Source organism: Macaca thibetana, chromosome 1 (assembly GCF_024542745.1).
Source record: "Macaca thibetana thibetana isolate TM-01 chromosome 1, ASM2454274v1, whole genome shotgun sequence".
NCBI lineage: Eukaryota > Metazoa > Chordata > Mammalia > Primates > Cercopithecidae > Macaca > Macaca thibetana.
Window position 1 is genome coordinate 8,973,832 of NC_065578.1, and position 18,957 is coordinate 8,992,788.

Genomic DNA, 18,957 nt, shown 5'->3' on the forward strand with positions numbered 1-18,957 from the left:
TTTTTTTTAGTAGAGATGGGGTTTCACTGTGTTAGCCAGGATGGTCTCAATATCCTGACCTAATGATCTGCCCATCTCCACCTCCCAAAGTGCTGGATTACAGGCGTGAGCCACCGCGCCCAGCCTTTTTTTTTTTTTTTGAGACGGAGTCTTGCTCTGTCGCCCATTCTGGAGTGCAGTGGCGCAATCTCAGCTCACTGCAAGCTCCGCCTCCTGGGTTCACGCCATTCTCCTGCCTCAGCCTCCCGAGTAGCTGGGACTACAGGCGCCCGCCACCACGCCCGGCTAATTTTTTTGTATTTTTAGTAGAGACGCGGTTTCACCGTGTTAGCCAGGATGGTCTCGATCTCATGACCTCGTGATCCAGCTGTCTCAGCCTCCCAAAGTGCTGGGATTACAGGCCTGAGCCACTGCGCCCAGCCCTTTTTTTTTTTTTTTTTTTTTTTTTTTTTTTTTTTTTTAGAAATAGGGCCTTGTTCCATCACCCAGGCTAGAGTACAATGGTGATCATTGATCATAGCTTGCTGCAGCCTCGAACTCCTGGGTTCAAGCAATCCTCCTACCTCAGCCTCCCAACTCACTGGGACTTCAGGTGTGCAACCCCCACACCCGGCTCAGCATTTGTTTTCCTAGCTTTGTAGTGCTGTCCCACGTGGATTCACCAGTTATTTAATCAGTCCCCCTTATTGAGGAATATTTTTCCCGTTGATGGGTCGTTTCTAATCTTTTGTTTTTACAGAATGCTGCAGTGAAGCCTTTTTGTACCTTTTGCCATCTGTGCCTCTTTCTGCCTGTGTGACCTTGGGCAAGGCCCTTCACCTCTGCAATCTTAGCATCTCCATCTGTAAAACAGAGACAAGCCCTCCCCATTGGGTGGTTACGAGGAAGAGATGAGGTGATGTGCACAAAGCAGAGCACAGGGCCGATTCCTAGAAGCGTTAACCACCATCTGCTATTACCAGTACCCATTATTGTTCATGGATAGGAGCCTTAAGCTACTCTGGCAGTGGCAGCAACCCTAACTTAAGAAGGGGCACTTCGGCCGGGCGCGGTGGCTCAAGCCTGTAATCCCAGCACTTTGGGAGGCCGAGACAGGCGGATCACAAGGTCAGGAGATTGAGACCATCCTGGCGAACACGGTGAAACCCCGTCTCTACTAAAAATACATAAAAAACTAGCCGGGCGAGGTGGCGGGCGCCTGTAGTCCCAGCTACTTGGGAGGCTGAGGCAGGAGAATGGAGTAAACCCGGGAGGCGGAGCTTGCAGTGAGCTGAGATCCGGCCACTGCACTCCAGCCTGGGCGACAGAGCAAGACTCCGTCTCAAAAAAAAAAAAAAAAAAAAAAAAAAAAAGGGGCACTTCAGGCCGGGCAAGGTGGCTCATGCCTGTAATCCCAGCACTTTGGGAGGCCAAGGCGGGTAGATCATGAGGTCAGGAGATCAAGACCTTCCTGGCCAACATGGTGAAACCCCATCTCTACTAAAAATACAAAAATTAGCTGGGTGTGGTGGCGCACGCCTGTAATCCCAGCTACTCAGGAGGCTGAGGCAGGAGAATCGCTCGAACCAGGGAGATGGAGGTTGCAGTGAGCCAAGACTGCACCACTGCACTCCAGCCTGGTGACAGAGCAAGACTCTGTCAAAAGAAGAAGAAGAAGAAGAGGAGGAGGAGGAGGAGGAGGAGGAGGAGGAGGAGGAGGAGGAGGAGGAGGAGGGAGGAGGGAGGAGGAGGGAGGAGGAGGAGAGGAGGAGGAGGAGGGAGGAGGAGGAGGGAGGAGGGAGGAGGAGGAGGAGGAGAGGAGGAAGAGGAGGCACTTCTGTGGTCTCCAGGAAGTCAGGATATACTTTTTTTTTTTTTTTTAAGACGGGGTTTTGCCCAGGCTGGAGTGCAGTGGTGTGATCTTGGCTAACTGCAACCTCCACCTCCTGGGCTCAAGTGATTCTCCTGCCTCAGCCTCCTGACTAGCTGGGATTACAGGCATGCACCATCACGCCCAGCTAATTTTTGTATTTTTAGTAGAGTTGGGGTTTCTCCATGTTGGTCATGCTGGTCTCGAACTCCCAACCTCAGGTGATCTGCCCACCTTGGCCTCCCAGAGTTCTGGGATTACAGGTATGAGCCACTGCACCAAGCCTATTTCAGACTCTTTCTAACGCTCTCTATGGCTCTCCATTTGCAAAGGAAGAACTAAGAGCATTCCCAAGCGTGAAGCATCAGCTATTGCTGGCTGGTGAATTTCCAGAGAAAGAAAGCCTCACTTTCCCCAGAGGCCAGGCGGCTCATGTCTGCACCCCCAAAGTGGGACGAGGATTGGGGTTTTGCGCTCATGCTCCCTCCCACTGCAAAACCAAAGGCAACACACAGCATGTTCCCCTTCCCTCTGTGGATGGGCAGCCGGGGGAGGTCCCTTGTGTGTGTGTGTGGTGGTGGGGAGGCGGCGGCTATTTTATTCTGCAGCACGAATTATACACCCCAACGCACTATGCAGCACACACAACATGTAGGCAAACGTGATCCCTACCCTCTGGGAATACACAAGCCAAACACGACGTGCCTGTCCACACATAGTACCCCAGTGCCAAGGGACTGGGCTGGGTTTGCAGGGAGGAGCAAGAGAGGAGGGAAACGGGGGCAGAAGGGTCATGGCTTCCCCTACATTGCAGAGGAAATGGCACAGAGGAAACAGCACCAAGCTTACAGTCAGGAGACCCGGGTTCTATCCATAGCTCTGTCATATATGTTGGAACTGGGGGAGGCTGTTGGGTATGGTGGTTTAAAAAAAAAAAAGGCCGGGTGCAGTGGCTCACACCTGTAATCCTAGCACTTTGGGAGGTCGAGGCGGGCAGATCACGAGGTCAGGAGATCGAGACCATCCTGACTAACACAGTGAAACCCCGTCTCTACTACAACAAACAAACAAACAAAAAATAGCCAGGCATGGTGGCAGGCTCCTGTAGTCCCAGCTACTCAGGCTAAGGCAGGAGAATGGCGTGAACCCGGGAGGTGGAGGTTGCAGTGAGCCAAGATCATGCCACTGTACTCCAGCCTGGGTGACAGAGTGAGACTCCATCTCAAAAAAATAAATAAGTAAAGAAAGAAAAAAAAAAGAAAGAAAAGTCTAGGCTGGGTGCAGTGGCTTACGCCTATAATCCAGCACTTTGGGAGGCCAAGGTGGACAGATCACCTGATGTTGGGAGATCGAGACCATCCTGAACAACATGGAGAAATCCCACCTCTACTAAAAATACAAAAATTAGCTGGGCGTGGTGACACATGCCTGTAATCCCAGCTACTCAGGAGGCTGAGGCAGGAGAATCGCTTGAATCTGGGAGGTGGAGGTTGCAGTGAGCTAAGATCATGCCACTACACTCCAGCCTGGGCAACAGAGCAAGACTCCATCTCCAGGGGGAAAAAAAAAGAAATCTAAGGAGAAGCTGGGCACGGTGGCCACGCCTGTAATCCCAGCACTTTGGGAGGCTGAGGCAGGTGGATCACCTGAGGTCAGGAGTTTGAGAGCAGCCTGGTGAACCATGGCCTATATGGTGAAACCCTATCTCTACTAAAAATACAAAAATTAGCCGGAGCAGTGGCAGGCACCTGTAATCCCACCTACTTGGGAGGCTGAGGCAGGAGAATGGTTTGAACCTAGGAGGCAGAGGTTGCAGTGAGCTGAGATCACGTCACTGCACTCCAGCCTGGGTGACAGTGGGAGACTCCGTCTCAGAAAAAAGAAAAAGAAAGAAAGAAAGAAAGAAAGAAAGAAAGAAAGAAAGAAAGAAAGAAAGAAAGAAAGAAAGAAAGAAAGAAAGAAAGAAAGAAAAGTCTGAGGAGATGATGACGCTATCATAACTACTTTCATGTAGGATGTCAGCATTTGCATTTTTAAGTATACTCCCTTTTTCAAAGAGCATCTATATGTATTTGGGTCTAATAGGAATCTCCTGGATAGAGGTTCTTATCATTCCCCTTTAACTGGTGGGAAGCAGGAGTTTAGAGGGGTTGAGTGGCTTGTCAAGACCATTCAACTGACCAGGCACAGTGGCTCATACCAGTAATCTCAACTCTTTGATGAGGCTGAGATGGGAGGATAGCTTGAAGCCAGAAGTTCGAGACCAGCCTGGGCAATATAGTGAAACCTCATTTGTACCAACAAACAAACAAACAAAAAAGTTAGTTGGGCATGGTAGCAGGTGCCTGAGTCCCAGCTGCTCAGGAGGCTGAGGCAGGAGGATCACTTGAGCCCAGGAGTTCGAGGCTGCAGTGAGCTATGATGGCACCACTGCACTCCAGCCTAGGTGACAAAGCAAGACCCTGTGTCTGAAAAAAGAGCTTCCAGCTTAGAAGTACCAGAGCCAGGCCTCAGATGAGGCTTTTCTGGCTTTTTGGTGCTTTTTCCTTGACCTTGAAACTCCCTAGGCCAGAAAACTTCAGTAAAAATCAGAGTCAGACTTCAGGACGTCTAGTCCTCTCCAGCCTCCCGCTCATGTAGTTGTTTGCGGACACAGCTCTTTTTCCTCCTTCCTCTTCTGGGTAACGGATTAACACCCATCCCACCCCCAGAGATCTAGAAATACAAATACAGCCCACACATTGTTCTGTGGGCTAACCCTCCAGGAAACAATCTACATTCATTTTCTGATTTCATGCTGGTGGCAATCCCATGCAATCAATACAATTATTATTATGTTTTGTTTTGTTTTGTTTTGTTTTGAGACGGAGTCTCGCTCTGTCGCCCAGGCTGGAGTGCAGTGGCCGGATCTCAGCTCACTGCAAGCTCCGCCTCCCAGGTTCACGCCATTCTCCTGCCTCAGCCTCCCGAGCAGCTGGGACTACAGGCGCCCACCACCTCGCCCAGCTAGTTTTTTTGTATTTTTTAGTAGAGACGGGGTTTCACCGGGTTAGCAAGGATGGTCTCGATCTCCTGACCTCGTGATCCGCCTGTCTCGGCCTCCCAAAGTGCTGGGATTACAGACTTGAGCCACCGCACCCTGCCAATTATTATTATTATTAATTATTTTTGAGATGGAGTCTCGCTCTTGTCACCCAGGCTGGAGTGCAGTGGCGTAATTTTGGCTCACTGCAACCTCTGCCTCCCAGGCTCAAGTGATTCTCCTGCTTCAGCCTCCCTAGTAGCTGGGATTACAGGCACCCTCCACCACACCCAGCTAATTTTTGTCTTTTTAGTAGAGATGGGGTTTCACCATGTTGGCCAAGCTAGTCTTGAACTCCTGGCCTCAAGTGATCCACCAGCCTCTGCCTCCCAAAGTGCTGGGATTACAGGTGTGAGCCACTGTGCCCGGTCTTATGAATACAATTAGTATCCTTATTTTACAGAAGAGGACACTGGGGCTCCGAGAGGTTATGCAATTTGCCCAAAATCACACAGCAAAGTGGTAAAGCCAGGATTCAAACCTAGATCCGTAGCCCTAAAGCCGACGCTCTTCTCCACATTACTGCTTTGATGGTGAACGTTTCTGCAAGGCCATGAGAAGAAAGAGGGGCACCAAGGTGGAAGAACTGCTTGGCTGCTGGTGTCCATCCTGTTTGATAGCCCCCTCCAGCTCTGAGAACTCATTATATGGTGGGTGTCAGAGTTGAGCCAAGACACGGGGATGGAGCAGTGGCGGGAGGGGGACCTGTGACCGTAGGCTGCCAGGAAGTCTTCTCTATGTAAGGACAAACCTGTCTTGATCATCTCAAGCCAGAGCATGCCTCACACTCGTGCAGACATGCCTCCTCACTTGCAAGCAGCTCTTTCAGGTGTCCACACGCTTCTCGAACCTTCTCTCATTTAACCCTGGCTCTGCAACTTCCTAGTTCTGTGGCTTCTCCTGTCTATTTTCTCATCTACAAAATAGGGACAGTAATGACACGGGCCTCATAGGGATGTTGTGTAGATTAAACATGATAAAGCATGGGCTGGGCACAGTGGCTCATGCCTGTAACCCCAGCACTTTGGGAGGCTGAGGTGGGCGGATCGCTTGATGTCAGGAGTTTGAGCCTGGCTAACATGGTGGAACCCCGTTTCTTTTTTTTTTTTTTTTTTTTGAGACGGAGTCTTGCTCTGTCGCCCAGGCTGGAGTGCAGTGGCCGGATCTCAGCTCACTGCAAGCTCTGCCTCCCGGGTTTACGCCATTCTCCTGCCTCGGCCTCCCGAGTAGCTGGGACTACAGGCGCCCGCCACCTCGCCCGGCTAGTTTTTTTGTATTTTTTAGTAGAGACGGGGTTTCACCATGTTCGCCAGGATGGTCTCGATCTCCTGACCTCGTGATCCGCCCGCCTCGGCCTCCCAAAGTGCTGGGATTACAGGCTTGAGCCACCGCACCCGGCCGGAACCCCGTTTCTACTAAAAATACAAAAATCGGCCAGGTGTAGTGGTGTGCGCCTGTAATCTCAGCTACTTGGGAGGCTGAGGCAGGAGAATTGCTTGACCCCAGCAGGTGGAGGTGCAGCGAGCTGAGATCGTACCACTGCACTCCAACCTGGACAATGGAGTGAGACTCCATTTCAAAAAAAAAAAAAAAAAACCACATGTATAAAAAACAGCAACAACATAACACATGAAATGCAGGTGTCTGAGGTGTCCGGCTCACTGTGAGTGCTCAGTGAATGGTGGCTCTCATTCTAGCTAGGACCATTACTGGGCATCCCGCAACCCCCAGGGCATGGACAGGGTAGGCGTGGCTGACCCTCCTCCTCTCCTCCTCCCTCTACCTGGCCAAATCCTTCTAATTTTTTGAGTTGCTGAGGACTAAGTCCCTGGGTCTCTGATGAGGGAGACCCAGCTAGGTGCCTTCCTCCCAGAGCCTACCCTCCCTGTGGAGCTGACCCACACCCCCAGGGATCTCCAGATGCCTGATCTGGGGGTCCAGAACATCCCAGCAAGCCTTGTGGACAGGAGCCTGCCGCTGCCCTATTCCCTGTCCAGCCTGTGGGAAAAGCCGGGAAGGGAACGCTTACCCGGGGAGGGACGTCTGTGCTTCTACTCCTGTGTGTACCCTGCTGCCAGGGATCCCCCAGGGCCTCTGCTCTCCAGTTCTCCTTGGGCCTGAAGGGGCAGCAGGAAGGGAGGGCAATTCCTGCCTCCTCTCCCTTCTCGCTCAGCCGGCCTCATTGAAGTTGCGGCACTGGGACTTTGATCATCAGAGGGCATTGATTTAGGGGATGCAAATGAGACGGCTGGTCTGAGGAAGACAGGCTTCTCCCCTGACAGCCAGTGGATGGGGCTCCGAGAATTCTCAATGAGCCTCCCTGCAGCTGGCTTAGCGGGAGCCAGGGAGGCAGCCCAGAGCAGCCTGGGAAAGGCGGGGAGGCAAACAGCAAGTGCGCTGGAGCAACATGGGCTCCTCGCCCTCTGCCCGGACCATGGGAAGTAGGGATGACCTAGTGGCCCGGAGAGGGGTGGTGCTGAGGAGTCTGTGAATCCCCTTCCTCCCCGATCCTTGGCAGCACAGGCCCAGCTTGGAGCTGTGCCGAGTGGGTGAAGAAAGACCACCTGAGCTGCGGACTGAAGCCTCATTCTGTCCCTGGTCTGCTGCAGCCAAGCCAGGGAGCTGAAGGAGGAGGCAGATGGGTAGGCCGAGGGCAAGGAGCCCCCACACATGGTGGAGGGCGGGGGAGGCTCTGCCTGGCGCCAGCGCTGGGCAGGAGGTGCTGCATGTTAAGATCACAGCTAGTGCCAACTTCCAGGCCTGAGCAGGACACCTTCCAGCTGCAGGAGGCAAGCACGGGCAGGACAGTCTCCAGTAGCCTGTCTCTGGAGCCACAGAGACACGGAACACTCAGGCCTGCTGCTGAGATGGGCACCAGGAAGAAGGGACACGAGCGTCATGCTGCAGCAGTTGCCCATCTGCCCCGGACCTGTCTGCCACTCTAGGGATGAGGAGCAATGGCAGCCCTGAGCGTTATGTCTCCAAAGTCAACCCAGACCTGCCCCAGGGCCCCAAATAGTCCTCACCTGTATGTGAGTCACACCATGCTGCAGAGAACAACCCCCGAGGCACCTGAGTCACTTCCTCCCTGAGCCAGGTGTCTGCCAAGGTGTCTGCTAAGGCCCCAGTCAGGCTGCCACAGTGTCGAGTCTGCAGCCTGAAGCTAAGAGGCCCTTGGACACCTTTATCTTACCTCTAGCCACAAAGGCCAGGTTTTGGTGCCTGGCTCTAGACAGGATCCAACCAGGGTGCCCCACTGTCCTGTCCGTCCCCACCTCTGAGCTTCCCCCAGAGATTTGCCCTGAGCAGGATGAAGGGGAGCTCCGGCTCTGCAGAGGGTGTGGTTTAGGTCCAATTCTGTGTGATTAGTGGATTTCTTCTTTGTTCTGTGGCATATTAATTGCAGATCTGGTATTGTGGCAATTAACACAATTATGGGGTCCTTTTCTCTTCCGGCAGGTTGTAAGCTACATGCTTTCGGCCAGGGAGTTTGAACCGGTGACGAGGGGGATACCCCCGGGGAGAATGTCCACTGTTACATGGGTTCAATTATGTCCCCTCCCCCCAAAATTTAGATGTTGAAGTCCTAACCCCCGCTACCACAGAATGTGACCTTATTTCGAGACAGGGTCTTTACAGAGGTTATCAAGTTAAAATTCAGTCATTAGGGTGATCCCTAATCTAATAAGACTGGTGTCCTTATAAAAAGAGGAGGTTAGGGTTGGGTGTGGTGGCTCATGCCTGTAATCCCAGCACTTTAGGAGGCCGAGGCAGGCGGATCATGAGGTCAGGTTATTGAGACCATCCTGGCTAACACGGTGAAACCCCATCTCTACTAAAAATACAAAAAATTAGCCAGGCATGGTGACGGGCGCCTGTAGTCCCAGCTACTTGGGAGGCTGAGGCAGGAGAATGGCGTGAACCCGGAGGCGGAGCTTGCAGTGAGCCGAGATTGCACCACTGTACTCCAGCCTGGGTGACAGAGCAAGACTCCGTCTCAAAAAAAGAAGGAGGAAAAAAAAAAAAAAGAGGAGGTTAGGAGGTTAGGACACACAGAGGGAAGACGACATGAAGAGACATACAAGGAAGATGGCCATCTGCACGCAAGCCAAGGAGAGAGGCCCGGGACACCTTCCCCACAGCCCTCAGAAGGAGCCAATTACTGCTTGGGAGTCTGAATGTAGAATGAAAGAGAGAGAGAGAGAGAGGAAAAAAATAAAGAGAGAGAGAGAGAGAAAGGAAGGAGAGAAGAAAGAGAAAAAAAGAGAAAGAAAGGAAAGAAGAAAAGAAAAGAAAAGAGGGAGGGAGAGAGGAAGGAAGGAAGGAGGGAGGGAAGGAGGGAGGGAAGGAAGGAAGGAGGGAGGGAAGGAAGGAAGAAAAGAAAATTTTAAGGCTGGGCGCAGTGGCTCATGCCTATAATCCCAGCACTTTGGGAGCCTGAGGCCGGCTGATTGTTTGAGCCCAGGAGTTTGAGACCAGCCTGGGCAAGATGAGGAAACCTCATCTCTACTAAAAATACAAAAATTAGCCGGGCACAGTGGCGGGCGCCCGTAGTCCTGGCTACTCGAGAGGCTGAGGCAGGAGAATTGCTTGAACCCGGGAGGTGGAGGTTGCAGTGAGCCGATATCACACCACTGCACTCCAGCATGGGTGACAGAGTGAGATCCTGTCTCCAGAAAATAAACAAATAAATAAATTTTAAAAAGAAAGAACGGGCCAGGCGCAATGGCTTATGCCTGTAATCCCAGCACTTTGGGAGGCCGAGGAAGGGCGGATCACGAGGTCAGGAGGTTGAGACCATCCTGGCTAACATGGTGAAACCCCATCTCTACTAAAAATACAAAAAAAATTAGTCAGGCGTGGTGGCAGGCGCCTGTAGTCCCAGCTACTTGGGAGGCTGAGGCAGGAGAATGGTGTGAACCCGGGGGGCAGAGATTGCAGTGAGCTGAGATGGCACCACTGCACTCCAGCCTGGGCGACAAAGCGAGACTCCATCTCAAAATAAATAAATAAATAAATAATAAAAAATAAAAAGAAATAACAAACCATGTTGACCTTTTGTTTTCGTTTTTGTTTTGAGACAGGGTCTCGCTCTGTCACCCTGGAGTACAGGGGTACAGTACCTCAGCCTCCCAAATAGCTGGGACTACAGGTGCACGCCACCATACCCGGCTAAGTTTTTAATGTTTTGTAGAGATAGGGTCTTGCACTCCTGGGCTCAAGCAATCTACCCGCCTTGGCCTCCCAAAATGTTAGGACTGCAGGTATGAGCCACCATGCCCGGTCCGTGCTGACATTTTAATTTCAGACCTCCAGTCTCTAGAATTGTTAGAAGATGAGTTTCTATTGCGTAAGCCACCCAGAGTGTGGTACTTTGTTACAACAGCCCTGGCAAACTAGTAGACCCACCTCTGTCCCAGGCAGTGTCTGCCAGGTGGGACATGGAAGCAGGTGTGGGGCCCCAGGTTGCTGTCTGTCTAGAAGTCGCGAGGAGAGATCAGCTGCCGTAGTAACTGCTCTTTGGCATCTCCCCAGGGTTTGCCCATCAATGTCACCTCTGTTCTCCCGGTCCCTACGTCTTTATTCTCCAGGGCATGGCTGCTGGAGTCCCTTCTCCCCTCTGCACCCTTCGCTAAGTAGTCACCTGGCCCTGCCAATCCCAGATTCATCACTTCCTTTCCCCTTTGTCTCCTAATCCTGATGGCAGAGGGTTACCTGTCCTGTAAACAGAGTATATGCTATTTTCCAAGTTAAACTAATTATAATAGGTATCTGTGCAGTGCTTTACAACCGATAGCATTCCTATCAAAGATCTCTTCTCGGTTGGCGTGGTGGCTCACACCTGTAATCCCAGCACTTTGGGAGGCCGAGGCGGGCAGATCACGAGGTCAGGAGATCGAGACCATCTTGGCTAACACGGTGAAACCCCACCTCTACTAAAAATACAAAAAATGAGCTGGACGTGGTAGCGGGCGCCTGTAGTCCCAGCTACTCGGGAGGCTGAGGCAGGAGAATGGCGTGAACCTGGAAGGCGGAGCTTGCAGTGAGCTGAGATCGTACCACTGTACTACAGCCTGGGTGACAGAGCGAGACTCCGTCTCAAAAAATAAATTAATTAATAAAAATAAAAGATTTCTTCTCATTCCATACTTAAAACAACTTATGGAAGTTGACTTTTCTTTTCTTGAGACAGGATCTTACTCTGTCACTTAGGCTGGAGCGTTATGGCATGTTCGCCGCCTCACTGCAGCCTTGACCTTCCCGGCTCAAGCAATCTTCCCACCTCAGCCTCCAGAGTAGCTAGGACTACAGGCGTGTGCTACCACGCCCAGCTAATTTGTGTATTTTTTTGTAGAGACAAGGTCTTGCCCTGTTGCCCAGGCTGGTCTTGAACTCCTTGGCTCAAGCACTCCACCCACCTCGGCCTCCCAAAGTGTTGGGATTACAGGCACGAGCCACCGCACCTGGCCAGAAGTTGGTATTAACACCCATTTTATAGATGAGGAAACTGAGGCTCAGAGAAGTCACATACCCATAAGCAGCAGAGCTCGGACTTGAACCAGGACCTCTGATTTTACATTTTCTTTCTTCGCACCAGCAGTTCTCACGAGGCATTCCACCAAATATTTAAAAAGGACCCTGTCAGCTGGGCGGGGTGGCTCACGCCTGTAATCCCAGCACTTTGGGAGGCCAAGGTGGGCGGATCACCTGCAGTCAGGAGTCAATCAGAGATAACCCTGGGATTGTTTTGTGTGCTGGGAGAACAGCCTCCTTTCTACTGAAGTTGCCAGGGTCATGTCTCCCCATAGAGGAGATGCCAGTCTGTCATAGGAGATAATGAGGCCAACAGGCAAAATCAAGCAGAAACAGAATAAATGCTCCTAAAGGGAAAGGGTATTTGGGAAGCAGTCCCTGAGGCCCTGGTCCCTGCACAATTGCCTTAATCCTATGAGCTACCTTGAGAGCCTTCCAGCAATGGGAGCCAGCTGGAGTTGGGTTTCTGTGGTCTATAATCCTAGTCAAACCAAAAAGTCTGCCCAGACAAGTCCTCAAGCCCCTTCAGCAGCCCAGAATTGATTTATCAGCCAAGACAGGCTCACAGGGGTGCCACATGGTGCCAGGGCCCAGCCCCACTGAAACATCCCCTAAGGGACATGAGCTTGTGAAGCCAAGAGGATGCGCTCCTCTCCAGATCCCAGATTTCCTTGTTGGCAGCACCACTTTGGTTCAGGAAATAGGATCAGGCTACCTGTGGGTCACAGAGGGTTCAGTAGAGAAGTCACTCAAAGGTCATGATTATTCAGTCATTTACCGAGCCCTTGTGAAAAGCCCACTAAATAGCAGGTGCCGAGGACATGGCAGTGAAGAAGCTAGACAAGATCCAACCATGCAGCTTGACTTCTGGCGGGAGGAGCGAAACATAAACAAGTAAACAAAGAAATTCACAAATAAAAAAATAAAACAGGGAAACAGGAGTGTGTTACACAGTGGAAAGCAAGGCCGGGCACGGTGGCTCACGCCTGTAATCCCAGCACTTTAGGAGTCCGAGGCAGATGGATCACTTGAGGTCAGGAGTTCAAGACCAGCCTGGCCAACATGGGGAAACCCCATCTCTACTAAAAATACAAAAATTAGCCGGGTACAGTGGCACATGCCTGTAGTCTCAGTTACTCGGGAGGCTGAGGCGGGAGAATCACTTGAACCCAGAAGGTGGGGGTTGCAGTGAGCCGAGATTGTGCCACTGCACTCCAGCCTGGATGACAGACAAAAAAAAAGAGTGGAAAGCAAAATAGGGTGGTCAGTGTGGACACTCTGAGGGGGTGACATTGGAGCTGACATCTGAACATGGAGAAGGATTCAGCCATGGAGGAAGAACATTCCAGGCAAAGGAACAGCAGGCACAAAAGCCCCAAGGTGGGAGACGCTCAGCATCTGAGGAACAAAAGGAGGCTGGCGGCTGGAGTGGGAAGAACAGGGGGATGACAGGAGATGAGGTTGGATTAACAGGAGCCCTATCACCATGGCCTTGGGCTGCGCATGCTGAGAAGGGCAGATTGAGTCCTAAGAGTAAAAGGCAGGGCTGCCTTGCAGGGTCCAGGATGGGGACCAGGACAGCCTTATTTGTGATGCCAAAGATGCCAGAAAAAGCAAGTGACTCTCAGTCATGACCTTTTGGGGAAACCCTTGGACTGGGAACAGAACAGCAAGAGCCGGCACCACGTGACCTCAAGGGCTCCAGAGATCACCGGTGCAACCTGAGTGGTCAGGAGACGTGGGTTCTGCTGCAGAAACAAGCAAGCCCAAGATGCCCAGGGCATGAAACAACACACTTCCTCTCTTGCTCGTGGCCAGGACTCAGGCTGATGGGGCAGCCACTTCTGGAACATTACAAAATGACTCTCACTTCTGCCCACATTTCATTGGACAAACAAGTTAGGGCCACACTCAAACTAAAGTGGGTGGGGAAATACAAGCCCATTAAGGGCCTGGAAGGCAGAGAGCTGGGAATTTCTGGGGAACAACATTAATGACTCTCACAGCCTCTGGAGGCTCAGACACACAGGATGGAGTTACCCAGGGTGAGTGGCAGAGTGGGCTGTAGACCCACCTGGGCTCCTGGACAAGCACTCTCTGCCATGCCACCCTCCCCTCCCCACGCTGCCCAGCCTCCTCCACTGCCTAATGACCACTAATAGCTTAATCTCCTAAGCCTCTCGGCCCCTTCTGCGCACCAGCATCTGCTCATCCTCCCAGCATCTCAGAGGAGGGATGGGGTGAATCCCTGGTTACCACCCAGGGAACTAGGACACCCCTTCTTGCCCTTCTTCTCCCTTAGGACCAATGTCTGGGCCTCGAATAGACCACACAGCCTGGGGAGGGGGTGGGAAGAGCAAGCCCCGCCCAGCCCTGGCAGCTGCATCAGCAGCTTAAGCAGGAGCCCCAGCAGGGCCTGGGCAGCTGCTAGGTTTGAGCCTAACCTCCCAGGCTTGTCCTGACAAATTGCCCTCCTAACATGTTCTGCTTCTGAAGCTGCTTCCCAGGGGACCTCCCTGGGAATGTGCCAGAAAAAGCAAGTGGCTCTCAGACACGACCTTTTTGGGGAACCCTTAGACTGGGAACAGAACAGCAGGAGCTGGCACCATGTGACCTCAGGGGCTCCAGAGATCACCGGTACAACCTGAGTGGTCAAGAGAGGCGGGCTCTGCTGCAGAAACAAGCAAGCCCAAGACAGAAATGAGCAAGCCTCCGCCCTCTCTGAGTCCAGCTGCCAGAGAAGAGTCAGGGACCAATGGTCCCCAGTAAACCCAGAGGCCTCTGTGGCCACCCTGCCCTGACCGTCCCATGAGCCACATCACAAGCCAAGGAGAAGTATGCCCCTCACCACCCTGGGCAGGTGCAGGAGCTCTGAGGGACCCTCCCAACCGCCTCAGCCCCCTACAGGTGAGCCTGGGACCACCAGCTCCAGCTCCCTGGCACGGATGTTCCCTTCCCGCAGGGCCCTGCCCCGTTGCTGCCTATTTGCACATCAGTCCGGTCCAACAGCCTCAGTCCCGCATCTCACTTCCCAGCCCAGCGCCCAGTAGGTCCTCAGCCAGCATTTCCGGATGGGCTCAATGCTCCGCAGGGGCCCAGCTGGCTCGGGCTAGGCTAGTTAACTCTCACAGTGCCTGGGGGAGTCCTGGGAGGCAGCCAGACAGCTCAGGGCTCACCTCCAAAGCCAGCCAGAGGCGCTGGGAGGAGCTGCGAGAGCTAGGAAGGAAGGTTCCAGAGAGAACCCTGAGGGGCAGAGTCTGGGCTGTGCCTCCCAGGGTATGGCCGCTCTACAGTCTCAGCCCTTCTGATGGGGTAGAGGGCTGAATCGGTCAGAGAAGTCTACAGACCTTATGGCAGGATTCTACCCTGGGATGCAGGACCAGCCCCAGACTCACTCCCGAGGGACAAGCTGGCAGAGGCAGTCCAAGCTGGGCCTGGGAGGGTGGGCAGGAGTGCCACAAGCCTCTGGGCTGGGGGCTGAGGCTGAGCCTTGCTGAGGGAACATAGGTACAACCACACCATAGGCCTGGCTGGAGGGGCCACCTCAGGCCAGTGAGGCCATCAGATGTTACCTGGGGAGGCTACGTTGGTACTGCAGGGGGGTTGAAGCTCCCCCCAACCGACTCTGCCCTGCCACTGACTGTACCAGGTCCCTTCCCCACTGGAAGCTCAGCCCCTCCACCAAGCTGGCCCCTCTTTCACACAAGGACACACAAGGATGTGCACCTACAGTAAACAAAGGGCTATTTTTATAGCCTCATTGTTTCCTCTGGCAGCTTCCTAACTCCCCAGCCAAGGTACACCTCAGTCCTCCCTCTGGGCACACTGCAGATCTCCAGCTCTGCAGGCTCCACCCTGCCAGGTGCTGGCAGCTCGGCCCCTACCATCCCTCAGGGGCTGCGCAGAGGAGGCCAGGACCTAGGGTGCAGCCAGGGCCCAAGGCAAGGAGCTGCGGCCTCTTCCTGTTCTGCAGATGGAGGCCTGAGGCTGGGAAGGGGCACTGAGGAGTCACTGGGGCATCACCCATTGGTACGGGGGCATCTCAGCCGGGCCCACCTAGACCTATGCCCTGAGCCAGCAGCCTGCCCTCTTGCCCAAAGAGAAGGTCAAGTGTTGGGGGTGGCCGTGCTGTGCCCCAGGGCTAGAGTAGCCTGGGCGTGGAGGCAAAAGCAAGCAAGCAGACCAGACCGTCAGTTTTAGTGTTTTGAAATTCTCTCCAGACAATACACCCCCTTATTGCCTGAACCCCAGGCAGGCTGCTTCTTCGTCCGTGCCCCTCTGCCCTTGGCACACCATTGGTGGTGCCCACCCACTGAATTCAGACAACCACCAATGAGGCAGTTGCCATGATTGTTCCCACGTTCCAGATTAGGAAACAGGCTCGGAAACGTCGAGTGACTTGCCCACGACACACAGTAATTGGCAGAGTCTGGATTTGATCCCAGGTCTGCAGTTCCGGAGACTGGAGTCCAGGCCCTGCCTCCTTGGGCAGGATATGGGCCTCCCCCAACAGCAGCCACCCTCCCAGCCTCCCCATCTTTGGGGTGAGGGGTGCAGAGTCTCGGGGCCCTGGGGGTCTGGGAAGGCAAGAAGAGGGGCTGGCCGGGAGGGAGGGGTGCTGGGGCCCGAGATGGCTCTGTCTTCCTCCTCCTCTTCCTTCTCCTCCTCCTATTTGCTCTGAGGCAGAGCTGGCTGCAGTGAGAAGAAGCCGCTGGCTGTGATGGGTTTTTTTTTAACCACTTGATCATGATCGAGGATTTAATTTTATCCCCTTTCCTGACTGGCTGTGATTCTATTTGGAGTTTAAGCACGAGGCAAGCAGGAGGGTCCCTGGAAAACAAGACTTCCAACCCCCCACCCCCAGGCTCTGCTGAGGTCCCTCCCTGCCTGTTCAGCCGTGACAGAGTCCACCCTGAGGGGGCACCCTCCTCAGCTGGCAGGTTTTGGGGAAGGCGGAGGGACTGTGCTCCAGTGAGCACCCGGCCCCTAGGCAAAGCAGCTCAGCAGAGGGAGAGGCTCAGGGCAGGGGCTGTGGAGCTGGAGGCAGCTCTGGCCTTGGCTTCTACAAAGGGATCATCTGGGCTCCTTCATTCTCATCAAAGAAGCGTTTCCTAAGCGCCCCGCGGGACCTGGAGCTGTGCTCCCCCCCACGCCAAAGGCTGCAGACAAGTCCTCGCTCCGTGTGACTTTTGCGTTGAGAGGATGGGGTGGAGGGACACCCACTATGGTGACTTAACAATAACCCTATGTCCTGACCCCCCACTGGTCGCAGGTCACTCTGCTAAGCGTGTCATATGCATTATCTCCTTAGTTGTCACCAACAGCCTATGGCCCTGATGCTCTTATGTTTTCCATTTTTTTTCAATAAGGTTCATCATTCACGCCAAGTCACACAGTTGCCAAGTGACAGATTGAGTCCTGCCTCCAGTCGGCCTCCACAGTTCCCACTCTAAACCATCATGTCTCCCCAGCCCCCAGCTATGTGGATATAAAGATTTATGCTGTGGGGGCAAACAGTCTAAACCTCGAAGATTTAAAGTGGAAGAGGAGCTTCTGGCAAAACCAGCTTAGCTTGGAGGTGAAGTGCTAGGTCCGCATGGGAGGCTTCAGAGAGGCCCAGGGAGCTTCGGGACAGCCTAGGAACATAACTCGCACGTGATTGAGCATGCACCTTCACACAGGTACCATCCAGTCAACATTAGCTGTGTTATGAAGACTGGGACACGGCCGGGCGTGGTGCCTCACGCCTCTATAATCCTACCACTTTGGGAGGCCAAGGCGGGTGGATCACGAAGTCAGGAGATCGAGACCATCCTGGCTAACACGGTGAAACCCCGTCTCTACTAAAAATACAAAAAAATTAGCAAAGCGTGGTGGCGGGCACCTGTAGTCCCAGCTACTCAGGAGGCTGAGGCAGGAGAACAGCTTGAACCTGGGAGGTGGAGCTTGCAGTGAGCCGAGATTGCGCCACCGCACTCCAGGCTGGGCGACAGAGCAAGACTCATCTCAAAAAAACAAAAAACAAACAAACAAAAAAACACTGGGACACATGGCTGGGCCCGGTGGCTCATGCCTGGCCAACATGGTGAAATCCCGTCTCTACTAAAAATACAAAAATTAGCTGGGTGTGGTGGTGGGTGCCTGTAATCCCAGCTACTCGGGAGGCTGAGGCAGGAGAACTGCTTGCACCCAGGAGGCGGAGGCTGCAGTGAGCCAAGATCGCGCCACTACACTACAGCCTGGGTGACAGAGTGAGACTCTGTCTCAAAAAAAAAAAAAAAAAAAAGACCAAGACAAAGATGTTTGTGAAGATCCACCTCCTTCCACCGGAAATGGCATGGTCAAGACCAAGCGTCAGGCAGTGGAAAGTCTCAGAGGCTCTGGGTCTGAAGTCACCTCCTCTGGGGTCGTGCAGGGCGGGGTGGGGCTCCCACAGGTGTGCAAACAGGGACGGCCACCTGTTGCACACATGCCTAACCTAGGGGCTCTAGAAGAGGAGCAGATGGGGCAGGGTTGGTAGGGCGTGGCTTGTCCCTGTGTCAAGAGCGCTCATGACTTCTATGCTGGCAGGACTGGAAGGCCCCTCTGGGAACCATCTGTGATGGGGAAAGTTCCAATGTCAAGGAGAAAAGTGAAAGCAAGATACTAGTTGATATTCAAAAGGCATTTCACTGCCCTTGTCCCCTTAAAAGGACTTTCTTCAAATTAGAACTCACCCCTAACTTGCCCTGAAAGTTCCCCCAAATCTCTCAAACATCAGTTATTTCCCAGAAGATCAAGTTCTTTCAGTGGACACTGCAGAGCGGGGGAACGCTTTCTCAACACAGCCTCAGGTGAGTCGGTTAGTCTGGGTGCATTTTATCCTCTGGGAAATGGAAAGGGTTGGGTGGTCATGGGCAACCCAGAAGAGGGAGGGAGGGTGGGAGAGAGAGAAACAAACCTGCCCTGCCCAAGCAAAAGCAGCACGTGAGTGGTGTTGGGGTCCCCTGGGACCAGAGCTCCCCCTACCACCAATGGAGGGGATCAAATTCCCCACTACAAAAGACCCTCTTTAAAGGCTGGGGCCAGCCTGGATTCTCAGTGCTGGTATTCACCTGCAGGGACGGGGAGAAGAAGCGCTTCATTCATTCTCAACAGCCTGCCCCCCAGGCCTGGGAAACACCAAGAGGCACAGTCCTCAGCCTCCCCACCCCAGGCTCACCCTGGCCCCCTGCTGTCTCTGGTCACTCTGCCTCCCCTACATCAGGCTCAGCCGGGCCCCCTGCTGTCTCTGGTCACTCTGCCTCCCCCACATCAGGCTCAGCCTGGCCCCCTGCTGTCTCTGGTCACTCTGCCTCCCCCACATCAGGCTCAGCCTGGCCCCCTGCTGTCCCTGGCAGCTCTGACTCCCTCTCGGCAGGCTCAGCCTGGCCCCCTGCTGTCTCTTGCCACAGCAGTCCCAACACTGCCTGTTGGGGTCGTTACCCCATCCTGTACCTGGGAAGGTGACCCA